The sequence below is a fragment of the Aythya ferina genome (assembly GCF_964211825.1).
Source record: "Aythya ferina genome assembly, chromosome: 4".
NCBI classification, from domain to species: Eukaryota; Metazoa; Chordata; class Aves; order Anseriformes; family Anatidae; genus Aythya; species Aythya ferina.
Window position 1 is genome coordinate 6,406,288 of NC_140300.1, and position 8,225 is coordinate 6,414,512.

Below are 8,225 nucleotides of genomic sequence, written 5' to 3' on the forward strand. Positions count from 1 at the left end.
AGCTTGCTCAAAGCTGCACCAAATGGAGAAATATTTAGGATGAAAGGGTGTGCACAGCCTCTTCTGCCAGGCTATGGTATTTACCTGAAAGTTAGGCTTTCCATGAAACAAGCACAAGGGTCCTGCCCTTCTGTGCAAGCCACAGTGGCTCCAGAGCCCTTTGGCACGCCTGCCACGTGTAATGGAGACGGACAGCAATTCCTGAGCTCGCAGAGCCCACATTGCTGGTGGAAATCACAGCAGTGGGGCTGTGCTGTGTGGGTATTGTGGCTCTGAGGAGCACGGCCTGGTGCCACGCCACCAGGGTGACACAGCTTTGGGGACAAAATAAACCTGGGCGCGGCGCTGGCTGCTCCGTGCCATACGGATGTAGCAGCTCATTCTGCTGCGCGGCACTTGCGTGCCAAAATGATGACATGAGGTAAAAAACAGATGGAGGGAATCGCCTGCCTGTGGGAGAGAAGCGCGGAGGAAGAGGACTGTGGCTGTGAGAAGCAGAGAAACCTCTGACTTTTCCTTTCTTCTGGCTGCTCAGTGTCAGTCCTAGCAGTCCTGTGGGTGCCACGCAGCTTTGCTACCTCTGCCTTAAGGGTAAATAAATAAGGAAACGAACCCTTTGCCAGTCCCCTGTGAAGGGCATACAAGGCCTGGGTAAAAATCTGAGCAGACTATTGCTGGAAATGTGTTAACCTCTCATCCCAGCATCATCTGGCACCGAGTTACTCAAAGTCATGGATTAAATCCAGTGCGGATCCAGTAAGGGATTGAGCTCGCCCTGACACTGCAGTGCCATGTCCTGAACTGATCTCTGCCTCCTGCCAGTGGGTGAAACACCTCTGCTAAAACTGATACCATTGAAAGACACGACTGTGAAACTCTAGAATGTGTCTTCACATAATATATGTATTTTTAATGATAAATAGAAAAAAGGAGACAGAAACAATCCAGTGACTAAATGGCAAGATTTAGCAGTTTAGGGTGTTTGAAGGGCTTGTCTTCAGCTCCCAGGATAGGCAACGTGGACAGACCTGCTGTGGGAGGGTGCTGGGGAAATGGCCCCAAAGTCAAGGCTGAAGGAGAACTAGCGGTGGGCTACCGTCCCCAGGAAAGCATCTTAAATATTTCTGAAAGGTGGTGTGGCTGGTGACAGCTCTCTGCTCTCTGAAAACCAGAACACGCTTCCAGCTGCTGTGAAAAACGAGGGCTCTGCACTTGTTAAAAAGGAATGTGTGCTCCCATGTACGTTTTCCAGCAACCTCCTTAGGCAAGAGGAATTGTTTTAAAATGCCGTAGAAGAGCAAAAACAGAAGTCTGATCGCAATTGGCACATGGAGTATATCAATGTAAAGTTGAGTCACCCAGGCAAGATGGAGATGCAGCATTAATCTTCTTCCTCTCACTTTTGCATCTGTGCCACGTACTGTGACATTATCTTTACTAGGTTGGCAGCATTTGAGCAGCCCTCTGTCTTGGAGGTTATAGAATTTCAGTTTGTGTTTTGAAGTGTGTAAGATACAAAAAAAGGAGAATGGGAGAACTTTTTTTTTTTTTTGCAATAAAAATTCCATCAGGAGCACATTCTTTTATTATGAAGTATTTAAACAACAACAACAGAAAAAAAAAAGAAATAAAAAAGGCTTGGCAGGCTAAAAGTTTGTCCAGTCTCTAATCCGAAAAAAAAAAAAAAAAAAAAAAAAAAAAAAAAAAAAAAAAAAAAAAAGGAAAAAAATATACTATTTTTACAGTTCTATGAAAAATACATCTTAAAAGTCAGCAATTTGAGAATATGGGCAGGAGAGGAGAGAGAAAGTAAGAGAAGGCTGATGAAACACATCTATTACTAATGAAGAGAAGAGAAATTTCTCCAGCATTAGGAAAGCATTGCTAAATACCCATAAAACGTACAGTGGGAGCTGCAAGAAATCGTAAAGTTGGTGGTCTCTCATCAGTGGGGTTTTTTAAAGCTATTTGGAGACTTGGCAAATGTGCATGGGCAGGATTATAGGACAGTCTTCTTGGATAATATGAAACTGAGGAACAATAGTGAAATGAGGTAACAAATGAGAACTATTCACACCCAATGTGCACTGGAGTCACATCTGTCATTGGCTTAACTTTGTATTTCTTTTTAAATGCTTGTTTTTTACATAACACAGTCAATATGCACTCAGAGTGAAAAGTGCTTATGGCAGTCAGCAGCTTTATTTTATTCTCTTAGACTAAATGATGAAATTTAATCTTTCTCCTCTCCTCTCCTCTCCTCTCCTCTCCTCTCCTCTCCTCTCCTCTCCTCTCCTCTCCTCTCCTCTCCTCTCCTCTCCTCTCCTCTCCTCTCCTCTCCTCTCCTCTCCTCTCCTCTCCTCTCCTCTCCTCTCCTCTCCTCTCCTCTCCTCTCCTCTTCATGAAGAGGACATCACTGCTGCCCGGTGGCTTTCTAGTCTATCAGAAGGAAGTGCAATCCAGAGGCAGAAGAGATGAGCCTTGTGATAGGAGCTATGTAGTTATGCTGAACATAACAATATTTGCCATATATTACCTAAAGGGATAACTGAGTCCACACTGCTTGAAGTGTATTGAGTGCATACACATAAACTGGAGAGGTTTTAAAAATGTAAGCTATAGGTTAAGCTTTGCACTTGATGAAGGATTTACTATATGATTTATTTTATTTTATTTTATTTTATTTTATTTTATTTTATTTTATTTTATTTTATTTTATTTTATTTTATTTTATTTTATGTGTGGAAAGCTGGACTGAACAGCTTTCAGGACCCCCCTGGCCTTATTACCTTTGAATCCCGGTTAGGTATCTGACTTTCTGGAACATCAATGTACATCTTGGTGGGAGCTGCTGGGTGCCTGGCAGTCACACATATTGGCTTGGATGCACTCCACTATAGACTGAGAGGCTCAGTTTTATAAAGAACAATTTTACTGAAGATTAAAAACCTCAGCCTGAAGCTGTCAGCCCAGCCCCAGCAGAAGTACTACATTACTGAGGGCCAGTGCCTTGCTGCCTTCTTCCTGCTAAGGCAAGATGAAAAATCTGTCTCCACTAACCTGCTGAGAGGCTTAGCCACACTGTATCAGCTTTTAGAGTGACTCTGGAGCTGTCAAGGCCACGGACAACTCTTCCATTGACTTCAACAAGAGCAGATATGGGCTTCTGCACTGCAGGGATGCGAGATGTATGGGAGGTTGAATAGCTGGAGAAGGAGCTGAAAACAAACCTCAACTCTTTCTCCATCTGTGAGCCAATTCACTGATTTATGCACAGTTGCACTGGCAGCTGGTCTGGCTCCACCCCAGTCTGAACTCATCCATCACTGAAACCAGTAAAAATCCTCCCATTTGTTTCTTTCGGACCTGTCTGAGGCTGGGAGGTTGTTCATGTGGTCAGGAAAGGGGTTTTGCCTAGAGGTGCAGTCCCTGCCCTGCTGATACTTCTCTTGTGGGTTGTTCCTAAAGTGCTTGTGGTCTCCATGGGTTCTGGTGAGCAGCAGTACCGAGTCCCTCCTTGCCCCAACCCACCTCCTCTGTACTCCCCTACAGCAACAGAAAGACACCGAGCATCGGGTTAGCTCGAACTCTTCCTCCTTTAGCTTGTCAAGGCATCGCTCCTGCTCTGTGGTCAATATTCCTGGTCAACCTCCAACACTGCTCCCTTCCAGCCCTGCTTGGTTCACTGCACGGCTCTTGGCTAACTCTGGAATGCAGGTGGACGAGAGGCTGAGATGGTCTTGGATAGAGCTGTCTTCTTTTGGATATACTGGGGCAAAAATATAACAAAACAAAACAAAACCAAAAAAAAAAAAAAAAAGGAAAAAAGAAAAAAAGAAAAAAGAAAAAAGGAAAAAAGAGAAGGATGAGGTGTGAGGACACTGAAGTCTTTCACTTAATATTTTTTGGCTCTAGAAAAAGGACAGTGAACGTTAAATATAACATAGGCAGAGTTACTACAGTCTCTATTTTAGTTCAAACCTATATGTTTTGAATAGGAGTTTACTTTTGTGGATGAGGGCAAAACAGGCACTAGTCTGCCAGATTTTTTAATGGTGGCTGTTGAGTGTGGTTTTCAAGGTCCTGAGAATCCTCAATGACTCTTAGTGGTTACAGTAAAGAGAGTGCCATTAGAGGCACATTTATTACAAACTCTCTAGTCATATGCTTTGGGTGTAAAAGAGCTTTTACTGGTGAAAAGGGAAGAGTAGTACCACTAAGAACTTAATTTACAGGATCTAAGTACCTACATCTCCAGTGGGCAGTCACCATAATCATGCAGAAGTCTTGAGTTTGAGGTAGTAGAGGATTCCTAGAGAAGCTCCTTCATGAAGGAGGTCTTATTGCATGGTAAAGTTGAGTGTTTTCTGCTGTTGTCATTCATCAGAAGGCCTGAATTAATTAATAGAGTATATCAGTAGTGTAACTTGGTATTTTTCTTTGTAGAAGCTTGTTTCTGGTTCAGTTGGGACTCCACATCGGGATATATTACTTTAGAGGCATGTCAGTAGATAAGGACATGGGAGTCCAGAGTCATGCAGGGTCAGAGTAATAAAACAGAATGACTGTGGGAAAGTCAAAATAAATAATTAACAGTAAAAATAATAATAAAAAAGAAGCAGGAGCAGGCTGACTGCGGAGTGGTCCTACCTTTGGTACACCAACCCAGATCCTGGCAGTCTGCAATTGAGAACTAAAGGTTGAGTTTGGTCTGTGGTTTTGGTAGCCCTGCCAGAGTAATCCACTTTAGTATTTTAACCCTACTGTAATTTTTTTCTATTCATGACAATGAGTTCCATAACTCATTTGGGACAGAAAAACTCCTTTCTTTTTGTTTTAAACTCACTGCCTAATTGTTTCATTAGTTAATCTCTGGCCCTCGATATTTTGAGAAATGGTATGTAATTTTTTTTTTTCATCTTCTCCATGCAACTCGTGACTTCACAGACATCATTCAGATCGCCTCTGTCTTTTTTTTTTTCCCCAAAATGAACGGTTTTAGCCTATTTTGGCTCTTCCTTTCTGGAAACTCCTCCCTGTCTCTGGTGCCTTGTTGCCCTTTACTGTAAGTGTTCTCATTCTGCTATATGCTATATGAGATTGGTGCACTGGAGATATGTTCAAAAGTTTTTTATATTTTCTGAACGCTTTTCCTACTAGTTTTTAATTTTCTCTTTGCCTTTTTGATCCCTGTAGAGCAGTAAGTTCTCATTTTAACAAAACCATGAACAGTAACTCCAGTATCTTATTTCCAACAGTAGTAGCTCACACAATGCTCATTATTGTGCACGCATCTTTAGGATTATTGTTTTTTTTTTTTTTTTTTTTTTTTTTTTTTAATCCTCATTACTTATATTACTCTGAATTTTGAGTTCCATTTTATTGCAGAATCACTTAGCATTCTAAGTCCTTCTGATTTTTTTTTCTTTACTGTTTTAGTTTGAAATATTTAAGATGTTTTGGTATCATCAGAAAAAAACTGTCACCTTACTACCTTGCTTTTTCAGTTCTTATAGTTTGTCTACAATACGTATATGTGTTGAACACCAGAGGTCCTAGCAGCATGAAACCTCATCCAGTCCTACAGACTGTCTGCCTTTGTTAGGTATGTGGTCATTTATTCCTTGTTTGGTTTCCTACTTTTAACCATTTGTTGAGACAATGAGAGGACTTTCTTCCTTGTTCAGGAATAGCTTAATAGGTTCCAGCATTTGGAAATCCAGGTAGACCATATTACACAGACCACTACCCCCACAACTCCATGACACCCTCAGATGACTTGACTAGTGAGATATAACTTAAAGCTATGAATGCAATTCTTGACTCTTACCCATTAAACCTTGCTCCCTGTCATGTCCACTCATCTTTTTTTAGAACATTTATCACTTCATCTTATACAGAATCACACTTGTCTCTGTTTCTTCAGTGAGCCATCTCTGGAAACTGCTATTTCATTTCACATCATGTTTACTGCTTCTATTCTTTTGACATAGGCTGATTTAAACAGCAGGTTGGCTCTGCACTGTGGAAATTCAGCAATTTCCTCTTTGGATTCCAATAGAGCTCTTGGGTGAATACCATCTGGTCCTGTAGATTTGTCTTATTCACTTTATCAGTTTGTTTGAAAATCTTTTCTACTGACGCTTCAATTTGAGATATCTCTTCGGACGTGCTCCCAGTAAGGAAAGCTGCAGTGTGGGATGCATCCTAAGCATTTATTTGACTTTGCTATCATGAGATAATATTTCTTGAGTGCTCAGCTATCATACATAGATCATCTATTAGCCAAGCCAGTCCTCTGGCAAACTACTTTCTTTGGGTGTGTTCAGAGCAGTTTTTTTTAATAGCTTTAGAGCTTTAGGAAATTGTTCGTCAGAATGGTTTTAAATATATTTATATTAATTTTAGCATTGGCTAGCCTGTGTGTGTGTCTTTTCTACATTTCCTTTCTGAACATCATTCTCATATTTTACTTCTAATAAACTTTATTTTGGTGTTTAACAATTCTGGGTTTTAGGGGTTCTTTTAAAGCTTTGTGGTTTTTCTTTCTCTCTCTCTCTCTCTTTTTTTTTTTTTTTTTAAATTTTGTTGTTGTTTTGAGATATCTATCAACATTTAGCACCAAAAAATGTACTTTTAAAATAGACTCTGTGAGTACTGAAATAATTTTAAACCTAACTTTCCCTTTCAACTTCCTTTCAGTACAGCTCTTCATTTTTTTGTTACCGCCTGTCAGCATCCTACAAATAGAGAAAAAGCTCCACTACTTAATGTATGAAAGATGTGATTGGTAACACATATGTCAGTTCACTGCAGGACTTGGTTTAGTACTAGTCAGTAAATGTCTTCGTAGGTTTAAGCTGATATAAAATATAAACACTGCCAAGAATCAAGCCATTTCTGCAATAAAAATTCTCCACCTTGGCCTCCTAACACATTTCACACCACATAAATGAATGCTCTGTGGACATTATCATCTTTCTGACAGTATGGTCTGTGAATTTCTGACATCTACACTCATCGGTGTCCTAGTGAACAGAGCGGCAAAAAGAAATAGAGAAAGTAGTGATGGGCTGAGACGCAGCAGTTGACCCTTGCTAAAGACTTCAAAGTCTCTCTATAAAGCCTAGAATTTTGGGAGATACTAACACATTGTTAAATATGAAGCTTTCTCAGAGTGGGAGATTACCTTCAGGCTTGCCTTCGGGTATCCTCTTATCTGGGACGTGAGTTGTTCAGTGCTGAGAACTGGACATGTCCCTCCATAGGGCTGGGGGACAAGGAACATTTATCCATCTGGACCTTATTATGCTGTGATGATTGGCCTTGTAGCTGGAAAATAGCTTTGCCTGTTTTATTTGCTATTATACATACAACCAAAGTCTTTGCTACTGTTTTTGAACAGTTTTGGGTGTAAATTTAAGCTAAACTCTTTCCTCCAGCCTTCTGGGCCATCAGCTTCATAGGTTCTGCTCAGCTCAGTCTCTGTCGAGGAGAAAAGAGGACCAAACCTTCTGGTTGAAGAGGGAGTGCTCAAAACGTTTGTCAACACCAGGAAAACAATTTCATCTAACAATCTTCAGGAGCTAAAAAAAGTCATAATTTCCCTGGCTGACCTATGTGGCACATGGTTCAGGTCTGCTGGTTATCAAACAGTTAATGACACTGCTAGTCAGCCATCCCCTTTAACCAGGTCCCTGGTTAATAAGGGGTGTCAGTAAGGGGGTCAGGCTCAGGCAGGGCTCAAAAGAAGTGAATGAGGACAACTGTGGTCAATGGATGGGAATCTGAAGAACACAGCAGTCCAGAAAAGTGAGATAAAAGGCCAGAAATTTGCTCAGAATCTATGCATGAGCTATTTCAAGAAAAAAAAAAAAAAACAAAGTTTAGCCTGGGATTTTGTTGAAGATTAGGAAGCACAGTGTCACAGGATAGGATCTAGGACAAGGAATAGATAGAATGGGAGGTCAGGCAGATGGGGATCAGAAACCAGGGCTCAAAAAACCGTGACGCAGAGACTGCAGGTCCTATGAATAACTCTTAAAATTATCTGTAAGTAGTCCCTTGAAGAAGTTGCCTATGTTTGTGAAACACATTGATAACCATGGTATCAGTGGTGTTGCCCAATACAAAATTAGCAATGGTGCTCTCACACATAATAATTTAGGTTAATTATCTTATTAATTGTATTTCTTAGCTTCTCTAAATGTAATCAAACCAACCTT